At 49.2% G+C, this 15125-nt stretch overlaps 1 pseudogene across 1 annotated transcript; it reads right to left on the reverse strand.

Annotated features, from left to right (window-relative positions):
- Positions 1 to 6068: 6068 nt before the first annotated feature.
- Positions 6069 to 6676, reverse strand: LOC306953716 (nucleoporin NUP42 pseudogene; annotated as a pseudogene). Its single transcript has one exon. The product of its transcript is annotated as a nucleoporin NUP42 pseudogene (transcript).
- Positions 6677 to 15125: the final 8449 nt, after the last annotated feature.

The following is a 15125-nucleotide window of genomic DNA, read 5'->3' on the forward strand; positions in this document are numbered from 1 at the left end:
TTCTTCCCTCCCCACCATCATGTGCTCCTCAACAAATTTTCCACTGTTTACTTAGAAATCAGTAAAAGAAAAGCCTGAGGCTGAAGAAGCTCCACCTGGGGAAGTCAAGGTCGAGGAAACCCCTGCTGCTGCTGTTGTGGGAAAGGAGGCCATCCCTGCTGAGCCAGATGAGCCAACAGAGCAGGCTGCGGTGAGCGATCTGTCCCCCGTGTCCATCTCCTGTTTCTGTACCAACTTGCCATTGCCATCAGACACATGGCTTTTATGAGGCAGTAGAAATATTTGTTTACCTCTCCTGTTAAAAAAAAAAAAGAGCAACATGCTGTAGCAAGCATGCATGCTTTGCTAGAGTAAGAAATAATTATATTTTGAAGTTCGTTGAAGCTCGTGGGATTTTTTTCTGTTCCAGACCCTCTACAGTCTGTTTTAAAATTAATGTAAAAATCAGGTCTTCACAGCATGGTTTGGCAGCTTGAAAGAAGAATTAATCCTGTATGTATAAAAGAAAAGGTGATGTCACACTGCAGTTTTAGCAGGATGAAGCTGTGAGGGGTTTGCATGGTAACGCTGCTGTCAGCAGCTGCCTTGCCCTGGCATCTGGGCAGGTCTGGGTCTTATGAGGTGACTGCAGGAAGATGAGCTTAGAAAACACATGAGTGAAGTGAAGTTTGGATTAACTCAGCATCCTTTTATTAAACAAGATAACATGCAAGCATTTCAGATGAAACGTGGCGGAATTTTGGTGTGGCAGGTGTGTGGAGGCAGTGAGCTGGAGGCTGAGCACTGAGGTCTGCTCACAAGTGCTGAAGATGGCGATCTGCTCTACCTGCACTCACACAGATCTGCATGACTTGTCTTCACCCTTACAGGGCTTTTGAAAACTCTGACATACGTATGTTTGCAGAGCAGCCTCAACATTTATTAGCGAAAGAGATTTCTATAAGGTGGCTTAGATTTACTTTTCCTCTGAAAAGCATCTTTAGAAATATCCTGCAATCTGCAGGAAGCCGAGGCTGAGCAGAAGAGAAAAGCACTTCCAAGTCTTCCAAACAAGACATGAATTACAGCCATCTTGACTGTTTGTTGACCTAAACTGGGCCTGAACCTCTTGATGCAGGCTGAGCAATAGCCAGAACTGAATGCAAGCTCAAGCAGAAGGGATGTTGCTGAATCTCAAAATGCTACAGTAGAATTGGAAACAGCAGGAGCACAACTGTCCCACAGAGTTCAGGAAATTGTATGTTTTTTCCTCTTCCAAAACCTGGAACTTGTGCAGTTTTACAGCTTCTGTAGGAAAGGACCTTGTGTTAGATCCCATCTGTGCTGTAAGAAGTATTGTTTGGGGTGGAGAGCATCACTGTTCAGAGCAATTGATCCCTTGGGCATCTTCATGGGTGCCAGATTTAGAGCCACTGACACATGTCTGCTGTTTTAAATGTCAGGCACCCACTGCATGTACAGCTGAGTGTGGACCTGGAGGAAAGTGATTCTGCAAAACCCGATGAGCTTTGTGACCCACCTCTTTGAACAATCCCCTGCCGTGTGTTTCAGCCCAACGTGTGTGGAAGAAGTGTTCCACAAAGTTTTCCTGCAAACTGGTGAGTTGCAGGGGCAGCAGCAGGTTATGATGGGAACATTCTGAGTCTTGGGTGGGAGAAATGTGAGGTAGCTGGAAAACTGTAAGGTCAGCAATGTTCTGGGCTGTTGCTTAATAAAAACATTCATCCGGTATGGTGCTACTATGAGAATACTGATAGCAAAGGTACATAAAATTGACACTAGCTCTTCCAGTGTGGTGATCATTATGTAATTAACAGGCTTTATTTCTCGTGGTTTTTTGCTGTTCTTGTTCTGTTTTTATCTTATAGCTACCTTTATTTCAGATATATAGCAGCGAGAATCTTTCCACTCCCTGTGTGCTGTCCCATTTAGTTCCCACCATTCATTTCATCGCATCCCATACCTGCCATTCTTCCACTGAGCTTGATTAATGCCAATTTCCCTGCAGTCATTCCCTCAGCATGAGTAAGATGATGACCATATTTCCTCTTTGTACAGGAGAGTATCGGGGCAGGGGATAAGGAGACACCTGGAATTGCTGAGAAAGAGAGCGGGGTACGTATGAGCGGCCTCAGGAATGTGGTTGTGCTTTAATATCTTCAAGAGGAGCATGGCAAAAATATATATATGTCATCTGCATGTAATCAATGTGCAGACAATACAGTGTGACTGTGACCCAGCTGTGGTACCAGAACATTTCTCATTCAGTGCAAGACCTACCTTAGAAACTGCCTGTTGCAGCAGTACAGCCTTTGAAATGCATCTTTCCTCTGTTCCAAACTAGGTGCCCTTGTAAAGTAACTTCTATCTGGTCAGTTTAACCTGCTTAGAGGAGCAGTATTACTGAATGCAGAACAGATGCTGTCAGGGATCAGGCTGTTTGCTAAGCTGATATCCTGGCTCCAGTGGAGGACTGTCCTTCTGAGGCAACTTTCATAACCAGTTCTGCAGTATTACTCCAAAAGCCTTCCAAGACTTTGCAAGCAGTTGATGTGCTCACTAAAGCATGATAATTAGTTCTTGATCTTATATGAGATGGCTGAGCTGTAATTATGACTAACTGTCCTAATAATTACCCAGTCCTTTTCTAAATCAAGCTGTGGAGCAAGATCTTCAGCTCTGGAAAATGGGGAGAGCTCAGTGAGCTCCTCCCAGACCCCAGCTGCAGACTCGGCTGCTCTCCTCCTCTTCATGGCCTCATTCTTACTGCTGCTGAACCTGGGCACTGCACTGAGCTGACAGTTATATTAGAGGATAATGCAGCCAGCTGCAGCCTGCGTGAAGAAGCATTCACTGTTACTGCAACTCAAAGCCACGTGGCTCTGTTATCACAGCCTTCATTACATTGGGTGGCCCTTGTTTTTTGTCCTGTGTGCTGTGCAGATTTCAGTAACACTTCTGCAGATAGCTGGTTTAGGAGACTCTTAGTCTGTGCATTGGTATGGAGAACAGGTTTGTAGAGTTGGTTCTCAAAACGAAGACAGGAAATACCTGCAAGTACGTGGCCCATTGCAGCTAGGTGTGGGATTCTTGTTCTGATTTCTGTGGAATTGAGTCTCCTTTTTAGTTTAGTGGGTTTTTTTTTTTCTTTATCAAAGACATTTGATACTAATAGTGAGATTCATTCAGCACTAGCACACATGCTTTTGTAAAAGCCATTTTTAAATTATCTATCTTGCTTTGGTTCTGTATTCTAAGGCACGGGAAATACCCAGTTCTGCATATGTGAGTCTGCTGTGCCTTCAGTGAGTTACAGCTACAGCTGTTGAGAGCATCACCCCTTCAGTGCTGACTGTGAGCTGACTCATGTAAATCAAAATTCTCCTACACTGTAAAAGAAAATTGGCTAGACAAATGCAGTAAATAGGAAATAAATGTTGATCCTAATCTCAACAGGCAGCAAGATCAGTGTCTGCAGCATGCTGTTAGAAGCACATGTTATAAAATCAATCTGATAGGCATTCTGTTCCCCTCCTTTCATACTGGTCTCTTCCAAGGCTTTTATATCCACCATTTATTTGAGTACTAGCCTGGGTCAAGACTGCTAAATTGGTAAAACTCTGTGAGACAGGTTGCATGCCTTACAAGTGACAGGAGAAGATATCAACACTTGTCCATATCTTTTGATAATGCTTCTGTTTGTGGCAGAGCATCCTTCCCTAGCAGAATTTTCAGTTCAAGCTAAAACTTCTCCAGTGGTTTCTGCAAAGCACTGGAGTATTTCCTGCTTTCAAGGACTGCAGAAGAATTTATTCTCCACATCAGTTGATGTCAGCCACTAGGGGTAGATAGAGCTGAACAACAATGACTGAAGAATGATCGTGAACAAATGCAGGCAGTTCAAGTTGAGCTCAGAGAGCTGCATTAGTCTCATTCCTGGGTGGAAAATCAAACTGAGGAAACAGAGCATCAGGCTGTGAACTGAATTTCTGCTAAACTCAGTGTGACGCTGGTACCTAGAAAATAGCTTTTCTTTAGTGTTAAAAACTTCATGAAGCCAATTGAATTGACAGAATGTGGTTTTTATATTGACCTCCACCATTCTTTAAAATCAGCCTAGCTATAGGCTAACATTTTCTGATACCTGATGACATCTGCGTATTTCTGACCTTTATCTAGCTGTAGAGTATATTTGCTTCAGCTAACATAGCCCAAGGTGCACATCTCTGTTCAAAAGGAGTCTAACTAATGCTCTTGAAGGCAGTCCAGGTCTAGAGATGGCAGACAGCAGCTGGAGCAGACTTGCAGCCTGTTCCCAAGAGCAGACTTTCAGTAGCACAGGGGACCTGCGGACAGTTTGCCAAGCTTCAACTCACCTTGAACCTGCAGAGAGTTTCTCACACCACACAGCTTGGAGGCAAATCAGCCCTGAGTCCCATCACTGTTCCAGAGAGCAGTGGAAGGAGGCCGTTGTATAGGCGTGAGAAAGAAGAGGCAGTGAGAACACATGAGCCTTGAGAAATTCTTCCTACACTAGCAATACCCATCTGAAACTCTGCTGCATGTTGATAGGAAGGTTTTGTGAATGTCCCTCTTCTGCCTGTTATTCACTGCAAAAATGCTGCATGGATTTTATTCCAGGTGAAATGGATAGCACTTAGGAGAACCCAGCTCTTTCCAATAAGAAATCTTCCTTTTGATTGATGGTGCTGCTGAGGATTTGGATTGCAGCATTGCATGTCGAGATCTGGCTTAGGCTGAAGTTTCCAGGAATTTTTGGAAAAGGTTGTTGAGTATCAGCTGACTTTTAGTTTCTAGCAATTATGATGGCAGAGAAAACAAGAACTGTTATTTCTTCTGACTGTCAATACAGGAATGAGAGAAAAGAACTCTCAGAAAAAAATAATCAGATGAAAACAGTGATTTTTTTTCCCCCTTCATCAATGGCATTCTATAATGATTCTAGCACACTGCTGTGCTCTTACTGTGTAAGTATCCCAATATTGCTGTGAGAACTTTGAAAACATCTCCACGTGCATTTGCACAAATGCAGGTTTGCTGTGACACTGGATGACTCCAGAGGCTGATTATCCAATTTTCAGTTCAGTTGGAGGTTAGGTGGGATGAAGGCCATCTAATGTGCTCACAGTCTCACAAAACCATGGCAGAACAGAGAAAACAGTCTGTGCAAAATCAGAGTATGCTGTGTAACAAATCACCACTTCTTTTAGCTGTATGACTCTAAAACTTCTCCGGGCCTGGAGTCTGCAGAAAGGAATGGGAGAGGGCTGACCCTGAAGATGCTCTGTCTTTTCTCTTTCAGGAGGCTGCTTGACAGGCATTAAGGAATCTGAGTGGCTTCAGCACAGAGATGGAAATGGTTATAAAGGACTTTTCCCGGGGAACTTCACACGCCACCTGGAACAGTTCTTCTCACAGGCACATGAATGTGGTTTGAAGCTCAGTCAGTGGGTTCTTCACCTCCTTGAAACACAGGAGCCCCCTTTTTTTGTAGTTCAGGCTGTTAATGGTTTACAGATTGGTGCCAGACAAAGCTTGTTGGGCATATCAAAATGAGCACGAGTGCAAGCAGTTAAGCTAGCCATTTCTGAAGCAGTGCATGAAAAAAAACAAAAACAAATACAAACAGAAATGTCCTCATTTGTTCACAAGCACGTGGCAACAGGTTTGTTTGTGCTGTGCCAGAGCTGTGGTCACCCTGTGTTTGGTCCTTTCCCATGAAATCCAAAATTAGCCTCCTTGATAGCAAAACCTGAACTTCTCTGCGCTAAGTGTGTTGTATTGAGTTGCACTGCAGAAAACTTAATTAGTAATCCTGTAGTAATGAGGTCAAACTACTACAAGTTTCACGTGTTTAAAAAATATAATTAACTGCTGCAGAGTCAGCCCAAATCCTGTTGAATTAAGGCACAGAGCGTCAGAGGCAGCCCAAATACTGTTCAGTTAAGGCACAGAGCGTCAAGAGGCAGCCCAAATCCTGTTGAATTAAGGCATAGTGCTTCAGAATCAACCCAAATCCTGTTGAATTAAGGCATAGAGCTTCAGAACTAACTTAAATCCTTATCTTGTAGAAGGTCTGCTGGTGGTGGCTTCAGAGGGACCTTTCCTAGCATGATCTTCTTGGCTCTCAACTGCTTCTTCTCTGCGGCTGTTAATTCACTCCTCGGTGTGTGTGACTGCCCTGATGCCATGTGGGGATGCAGGAGGCGCGGACGCGGCGCTGTGTTCAGAGGCACCGGCTGTCAGTGCGGCCAAAGCACTGCTTGCACCTGACAACAAGGTTCTGTAGCTGCCTTGGGAGCAGCGACAGCAAGCAGAGCGGTGCTGGAAGGATTCGCTGCAGCAGGGCTCACAGGGCCTGGAAGCCCTGAAGTCCACGGCCACCGGCCGTTCCAGGAGCGTTAAGTGAGGAGCGGGCTGCGGATGGAGCTGCAGAATCCCCGGTGCCAACAGGATGGGGACGGCTGTGGGAGGACGTCGCCCCGAGGGCAGGAGGACTGGAGGCAGCAGCAGAGCTCCCCACAGCTGGAGCACTTCCAGACGGGACGCTGGGATTTGCGTTCGAGGACAAACCGGCAGCACCACTGCTGCTGTTGGCTGGAGAGCCTGCAGTGAGGAAATGGATAGGAAGGCTCAGGATGGGAGCACCTGCCATACTGAAACACTGCTGCGTTTCAGTGCTGCAGAAGAATGCTTATCAATGCCTGTTTAATTGCTGGTTCCTTATGCAGAAACTTACTTGGGAACCCAGTGCTTGGGGCTTGCCGTCCTCCCAGTCCAAGAGAAGGTAATAGCTTTCTCTCTCCAAAGTAGCTGAAAAAGTTCCAAATACATCCATGAAAACTACATTCCAACACAGGCAAGCATCTTTCAATCCACACTTAAAGCAAAAACCCACGTGTGCCGACCAACTGAACGTAACTGAGAAACTGAACCAAACGCTGGCCACGAGCAATGGCAGCTTTAAACAAAAAGCTCTCAGGCTGCTGTCTGCAAACACCTTAGAAGCAGGAATCTGTTGACTGACGGGCAAGAAGTAATTGCAATCACCAAAACCCCTGGAGCTCTCATTCTCCTCTCCCTTGCTCTAGTTTGTTCCATGGCTCTATCTGTATCTCTGCTTTGGCTCAGTCTGCTCTCTGAGCGCAGAACAATCATCTGTGCTGAAGTCTGAATCCTGAGCTCTGCCTAAATGGGAATCCAAAGAAAAACCTTCACTCAAGATTTAAGAGAAAAGCAATATCAGGAACAGAAGTATTTTACCTTTCCTTAACACTTACTGTCGATGCTGTTCTCCAGGCATTTAAAGCCTTCAGCTCCTGCAGCCTGTTTCTCCATTGTTGCACATACTGATTGACAGCATTTATCTAAATGTCGGAAAACACAAACGTGCTTTTGTTAAGCATGGCTTTGGGTTTTTTTCTTATTTGGGTCTTTCCCCCCCCCCCCCCCCTTTAAAAGGGGGAACAAGAGCGATCTGACCTTCTGCAAGGAAGTTTCAGACTGGACAATTCAGGTCTTGCCCCACTTTATGAGCAGAAACTCCTGCTTTGGATAATACGTTTTGTACCTGCATCATTGGGGAGGCCTGTGCCACGCAGTTACCAGAAAGAGGCAGGGAGAATCATAGACCTGTTTGAGTCAGAAGGGACCTTTAAAGCCATCTGACCCAACTCCCCTGCAGTGAACAGGGACACCTATGGCCACATCAGGTGATGGCTCAGTGATGGCAAAGCCTTCAGGCCAGCAGCTCCTGCTGTTTTCTACTCCCTGCACAGAAAAGTGAAGGTATGAGGGCGTTCTTACGTTCCCCTCGGGTTGGGCATTCACTGGGTCAAGAGCGGCCACCTGAAGCACAGGAACCACTGCTACCCTGAACGCGACCACAGAAAGGTCAGTTGTTCCAAATACTTACATAGCATCCTGTGCTCTCCTTTGCACTGCAGTTATAATAGGCCAGGCGCAGCTCCTCAGGGAAGATCTCTGGAAAGCCTGCAGGGAGGCAAACAATCAGCAGGCTCCAAAAGGAATACAACACAAATACAAAATTGCCCCCTAGAGTTACACAAGAAACTGCCCTTGCTGCACCGCCTGGGACCAGTCAGTTCTACTTGGAGACACAGAAAGGACTCCTGGTGCAACTTCAGGGGTGCAAACACACCAAAGAAATACTGTAATCCAGTGCCCCTACCTGTTGCATCACAAGGCACGTCCTCACCTTGCAATGCTTCCATTGAGGCACAGCAGTGTGGACAAGTATAGATATGCAGTCTGAACAGTAGCAGCACTCAGCAAGGCTGTATAATCAATGGATATCAAGATGTTACAATCACAAAATAAACAAGAGATTAGGCAAAGTGGACTACGATAACAAAAGAGAATAAATGGAAGGCTTACCCTTATGCTGGGCTCACCACAAAACACCAGAAGGAAGGATCTCCAGACAAGATCCTTCCCTACTGGCAGCCAGCTCTTCAATAGGTCTAGGAGGGGCGCAGCCTGGCTCCACCCCTTCCAGCAGCACAGGTGAATTGCCTTCAGCTGTGCTCCTCTGGCTGGCTCATGGCTCGCCTCAGGTGATCAGTCAGAGGTTCAGGCCGTGACTCAGCAGTTCCCATACAAAGGCTAAAAAACGGTACTGACCTGAAACATTAGGCTTGCCCTTCTCAGGAGAGTAACACGAAAGCATCCACTGTCCAGAAGATTCCCAGGCTGCTATGTCTTCCACTGTCCAGTCACTAGAAAACAGAACATGACAGCAAAAGAAGAAATTACACAGTCAGAAGCCAAATGGCAAAAAGCAAAGTCAAACTCAAATAGCCAAAGCCGTGCCAATTAATTCCATAGGACGCTGCTCAGAGGGAGCAGCTGAAGAATGCTACAACCACCTTGAAAGACACAGCAGTCGCTCTGCTGGACACACAGATGTCTGACAAAGCGTTTTACCGTATCATCAAACTGCAAGTAAATCACATCAGGTCTGTAAGAGAGACAAAACCCCCGTGCTTCCTATGGTTCCCCCCCACATCCCAGCTTCCATCCCCTGGAACGCATCCTCTCCATTATCCAGAGGAAGCCGGTAAGCACTTAAGCAGCTCATTGCGAGCGCTTCCCAGGGGACAGGGTCATCACTTACGCAAGTCTCTGCTGCTCATCTCGGTGGCCATCACCCGGGTCTGCACTGCTTAACACAGAGCTCTCTTTCTGCGAGGACACCGCATCTTTCTTGCCTGCTGTTCCAACCCTGGAGGCACCACAGCGTCCTCCTCCATCGCGGCTGCCACCCGAGGAGCTCTTTGTAAGCACAGGAGGCCGCACAACGGCTGCAGGAGCGCCCCGTCCTGGAACTTCTCTGCGCAGGAGCACGACTCGACGGAGAAGGTTGATGGTTCTCCGGTGAACACGTCTTCCTCCATCGCCTCCCGTGTGCTGGATCACGGGTGGCTGGTTAAGATTTGTGTTTCCCTGGGTAGCATCACCCGATCCGTCTACAGCTCCTTCCATGTGCTGGATCACAGGTAGCTGGCTAAGGTTTCTAAGGTTTGTCTGACTAATGTCTCCCCATCCTCCTACAGCTCGTCTCTTGTCCTTGAACACAGCTTCTCTCTTGTATTCGAACATGGCTCCTCTCTTGTACTTGAACATGGCTGCCCGCATAATGTATCTGTTTCTCAGGGTGGCAGCACCCCATCCTCCTACAGCTGCTCCCATTTGCTGCATCATGGAGGGCTGGCTAAGTAAGGTGGTAGTCTGAGTGCTGGTACCCCATGGTCCTGCAGTTCCTGTCAGTTGCTGGAGCATTAGGAGCTGGCTGAGGAGTAAGATTATCTGGTTTGTGGTACCCCATCTTCCTCCGTGTCCTGGACGGATGCTTAAAGGAGGTAGAAGTTCTGCAGCTCTGAAGATGGCCCAGGAAACCTTATTGTCATCAAAGCTGTGGTAATGTGCATCAACAGAAGTGGAATAGACAAAGGAAATGTGCTGTTAAAAAGAGCCAGCTTTGGTTGATGCCGTATCTGTGAGTATCCTGTACAGTGCTTTTGTAGCTGTGTTACCGAGACCAGAAGTCTTTTTTCCTACCTAAACTCATAAATGAATTTGAATTTGATTACACACTGAAGGAGGAATTTGTGGGTTTTTTTTTTAAACAGCAGTATTAAAAATACACAGAGTTTGTATAATAGCAATCGTCACTGAGATAGTGGGATAAATAGTTAGAATAAATAATAAATAAATAGTATAACAGTTGATCCTGTGTTGCTTTTTGTTCTACATGTACAGGATGTTTTTCAAATGAAGATTGGTATCTGATAGATTCCAGCAATGTCTGTTCCTTCTGTTCCTTTCTTTATTCAGTCACTTAATCGCTCTCAATCTGTCAGGCTTCCCCTGTCTCATTTCTGATCTTCGCCTCAGTGAGCAGCTTTCTACCTCAGAGTCTTTTGTAAGTATGCCTTGAATGCATTTGGTTGCTCTTGTAAGCTGAGTTGCACTGCTTCTTGTGCATGCACGCAAATTACGGCCAGATACCAGAATTCAGAACTGCTCACCCCAGTGCTGGAGGTTCTGTGCCTGCCAAAGTCTCAAACATCCTGCTTTTCTTCTTACCATATGACACAGTGGTACACTGAATTTGCAGGATTAGTGCCTCCCAGTCTATGCGTGTATATTGAAGAAAAAATGGCTGGAACAGAGATGCAGTTTGGTTTATCCTTGGGGTTTATTCCAAGGCTGCGTGCTCTGAAATGCTGCTATGGTTTGAGTGTCGGAAGTGGTCGTGACTTTTCTGCTGGCATCAGTTCCTTCCCATGGAATAACTGCAGCTGACTGCAGCGTTGGTTTTGTTGTTCCATCCCCACGGCAGATATTCTGAGAGTCTGTGTTTTTCTATTCCTATTATTAGTATTACTGCATTATTGGGATGGTGGCTCATTGAGGTACGTACATTGCTCTGAAAGAAATGCCTCCTATTTATTTCCACAGAAATGGCAACGAATACATGGAGTGAATTCTCAGCTACAAAACTCTGTTTTTCAACATGGTCACCACCATTAGCTCTGCTTTTTTTCCAGCGTTGAACAAAAGCCTGCATGCTGTGCTTGTTCAAAAAGCAAACAAAAAAATCAAATCTGGCTGTTTGGGTGGCTTGTCTTTTGCACTGCTGTTGCCACTGCTGAAGCCTCACTGTGCTCACATCCACATGTCGGGCTTCATAAATGTTCTGCAGGCATTGATGGATTTTTCAGTGTGGAGGAGTTCAGTGCCACCCCTGTGCTCTGTGCGCCAGGTGCTGTGCTGTCATTCTGGCCCTCTGCTGCCATCTGTCGCATGGCTGCAAAATGTAACTGAGGGCTGGCAGGAAGGTTCAGCCTCTGCTGTCATCCCACCAGCGTCCACCTGTGATGTTGGGGGCCGGCATTATAAAACAGGAGGCATTACTTTTGGATCAGCCCGTGTGCAATTATGAAAAATTAAGGTTTATAATGGCTGGCCGAGTAAATTGGTGGCTGCTAAAGAGATCCACCACTCTAAAATAACAGTAGTTAGACACTGATAGCTGTCAAGGCCAATTTCAATACTGTGGCTGTGTGGGGTTATTTATTTATTTGAAGTTATCTTTCACTGTTGGATTTCCTGAACACTCTCCAGGTGTGCCATTCCAGGCTTGATTTTGAACCTGCAAACTCTAGTATTCTGGAGCAACTCCATCCTGTGAGCGGATTTGTTTTCATGCTCCGTTGTAAAACTGCTGTTAAGAATTGGTATTGCAAGAAATGATTTTGATGTCCCTTCCAACCCGGGCCATTCTGTGATCCTGTGACTAGGAAAGGCGTTACAACAGAGGTGTGATGATGGAAGGACTGGCATCATAGAGAGGTACTATAAAGGAAGGGGAGATTGCTCACCCATACCAGAAGATTCCAGGTTCACAGGAAGAAGCATCACCAAGGAGGGATCTCCAGACAGAGATCCTTCCCCAGCTGTGGTCAGCCCTTACATGAGGTCTAAGGGAGGTGCAGCCAGGCTCCAACCCTTCCATCACACAGCAGAATTGCATTCACCTGTTGCTTCCAGGGCTGAGCAGCTCCTTTCTGCAGGTGCTCAACCAGTGGTTCAGGCTGGGACTCAACAGATCCCATGCATATGTGTAAGATTTCAGGTTTTTTTGTTTTCTCGGAAGATTGAAAAGCAGAAAAGTTCTCTGCCCTTGCTCCTGCCCTTTGTTCCTGCCTCCACCTGCTCAGCGTGCAGCCAGGAGAGGAGGGGCGCTCTGGAGCACAACGGGAGCCCCTTGTATCTCCTCAGCTCCTGACTTCCAGCTCTGCAGAGACATTTCTTATCTCAGTGACAGCTGCGGCCCCCACAGCCCCCCAACCCGGCCCCAAAGGCCCCTCTCTCCCCCCACGCACACAGCTGGGCCCGCTGGGCACAGGCATTGCCGTCCCAACAGCGGATTCGTCGCCCAGCCAGCAATAAGTCTGTCAGCACCGCGTGTTTATTTGGAGAGTGCTGGCCTGGGCGCTCGGTGGGTTCCATAGCAGGAAGAAATGTTTCCTGAGGGCCCTGGCACGCGCTGCCCCGAGGAGCGGCGCACACTGATGTATGGAATCAGACTCTATGATCATAGAGTATCACAAAAGCAGGTACGTTTAATCAGGGCTGCAATGCCGGGTGCAAGGGGGAGAGCTGCTCCTAAGTCGCACAGCGTCAGGAAAAAGCGTGCTCCAGGTAGAGGCCGAAGTAATACGTGATCAGCAGTTCCCAGGAATTCAGATCACGTTCATTCCATTCCGAACCCATCAGCACGCGGCCCCCCCTCGCACGTGCGCAGTGAGGGTCTTCCTGGCAGCCGTGGGCTGAAGAATCCTCATCTTCCTCGCGAAGGCTCGCAGTCTTTCTCCCTGTTAACTTCTGACCCTGCGGGAGGGGCAGCCCCCCCCAGCCCCGTTTCAGCTCGCCCTGCGGCCATCGCATCGCCTCGCTGCCCGACGTCCTCAGGCCGTTCTCAAACCCTTCTCTTTACGGCCTTCATCCCCTCGTTATCCCAGACCCAGTGTCTGCCATCCCTTATTTTTCTAACATTCTCTGTTTCTACAAACTTTCTCTAAGGCCCCCCCAATCCTTAATCCCTGTTAAGCCTTTTCCTCACGTTTTTACTACGGGGCCCTTCTCACCCTTCAGCCAGATGCCGGCGGCGAAGCCGAGGCACAGATTCTCCACGGAGGTGAGGGGCGGCTGTGAGTCCAGCAGCAGCCCGGCACCCCCAGCACGAAGGCTCCCGGTGCCTCGGGGCCACGGCGGAGGCTGCAGGGGGCCACCATGCTGCTCACCGTAAAGATGGGAGCGTGGGCTGCGCAGGCCGCCTCCATGGCCATGGGGTGCCTCGAGGCCCGACGGGCACCACTGCCTTCATCGTCTTCCTCCTCCTCCCCGGCTGTCAGCTGGGGCCATCTCGGGCACCAGCGTCACCATCCTGCAGAAGGGGCAGCTGATGAAGGCAACGGTGGCGGCGCGGCACACCAGCTTGCGCAGGCAGTTCTGGCCGAGGGAGTGGCTGCAGGGCAGCTGTTGGGGCGCCCGGACGCCCCGGTACGCCTCACAGCAGATCCCGCACTCCCCGCCGGTCTCCGGCCCCGCCGCCATGCCGCTCCCGGGCAGCGCCGCGCCGCTCTCGTGCTTTTGAAGGCTGGAGGCGGCTGGTGGCCGTGCCCTGGAAGGCGGAGGCTGAACTTCAGCCCGGCCCCGGGGTGCCCGGCGGCGCCGGCCCGGCTCCTCCTCCGCTGCCTGAGGCTGCCGTGGAGCTCCGGGTGCCCCAGTGGCCCCGAAAGCAGGAGACAGAGCCAGCCTTCCTTACCACCAGAGGTGCGTAATGGATGGACGACCAACCCCAGGGCGTGACCACATGGTAAGTTATCTGCCCACGGTCCATGAAACAAAATGCTTTTTCCTTCTTTTTCTTTACAGAGCCCCGATATTCGAAGTATTCCCTAAGCACAACGCGTTGGTCTTGTTATTTTGTTTTACAACGAGCTCACCGAACCCTGCGTGCCCAGCTGTCAGCGCTCAGCATCACATCGCCCTTAACCTGGGTCGGTCGCAGCGCCAGCTGCTGCTCGGCTGCCGCTGCGTCCCCCTGTGCAGCCGAGCAGGGCTGGCCCTGGGGATGAGAGGCAGCCCGGCCCTGCCCGCTCCTCCTGCCCCGGGCTTTCCTGGCATAGTGCGTTATGGGCAGGCAGCGGACCTTGCCCGGAGGGCTCGTCACTCATTACCACCACCTTGGGAGCACCGGAGTCAGCCGGCAGCCGCTGGCAGCTCAATGAGAGCAGCTGTGATGCACTCCTCCCTGCGGGGCCCCGGCAACACGAGAGCAGCGCGGCGAGCTGCCAGCCTTCTTGCCGCCCCACCAGCCGGCACCTCACTGCTCCCCATCCCCACGAGATGCCGAGCACCTCCACGCCATGCCAGGCGAGGAGGATGCGAGGCTGAGCCCCTCTGCGCTGCCTCCCAAAGGCTCCGGAAAGGACCTGCTCGTTCCCTGCGGTCGCAGCTCCGTGCAAACAGAGGCGCAGCCTTGGCGCTGCCCCAGACGCAGTGAGCCCTCAGGGCTCTCACACCGCTGCTTTCCCGCAGCGCCCGGCCCCGTGCCAGCCCCCAGTTCCGGGCTGCGGTGCCGCATGGATGCTCCGCCAGGGCACAGTAAACAGAACACGACGGCAGCAGAGGTTCCTGAGGTCTCCAGCTGTCTGGAAGTCATCAGTGCTGCATCCAAACCCTCAAATTTTTCCGTGTCTTGATCTGGGCCAGGAGGAGGCGCTACTGCGACTGCGAGACAAGGGGCAATAAAAAGGGATCGAACAACCAGCCGAAACCAGCTGTATTTAAGTTTCTCCTGGGGGAAAGGGCTGCAGCAGGACCAGACTTATCTCTGTGTTTTATACTTGAGGTCAAGAGACTAAAAGCCCCACCGGGATCGTTACTTATTAATGACAATGGGGAACAACACAGATGCCAACACACATACACAAGGAAGAGCTGGAACTCTGTGGCAGGAACATTTCCCCCACACAGCACGTCTCAACGAGGAATGTCTTCTAGTCAGAGCT

Source organism: Tetrao urogallus (assembly GCF_951394365.1).
Source record: "Tetrao urogallus genome assembly, chromosome: 19".
In the NCBI taxonomy this organism is placed as follows: domain Eukaryota; kingdom Metazoa; phylum Chordata; class Aves; order Galliformes; family Phasianidae; genus Tetrao; species Tetrao urogallus.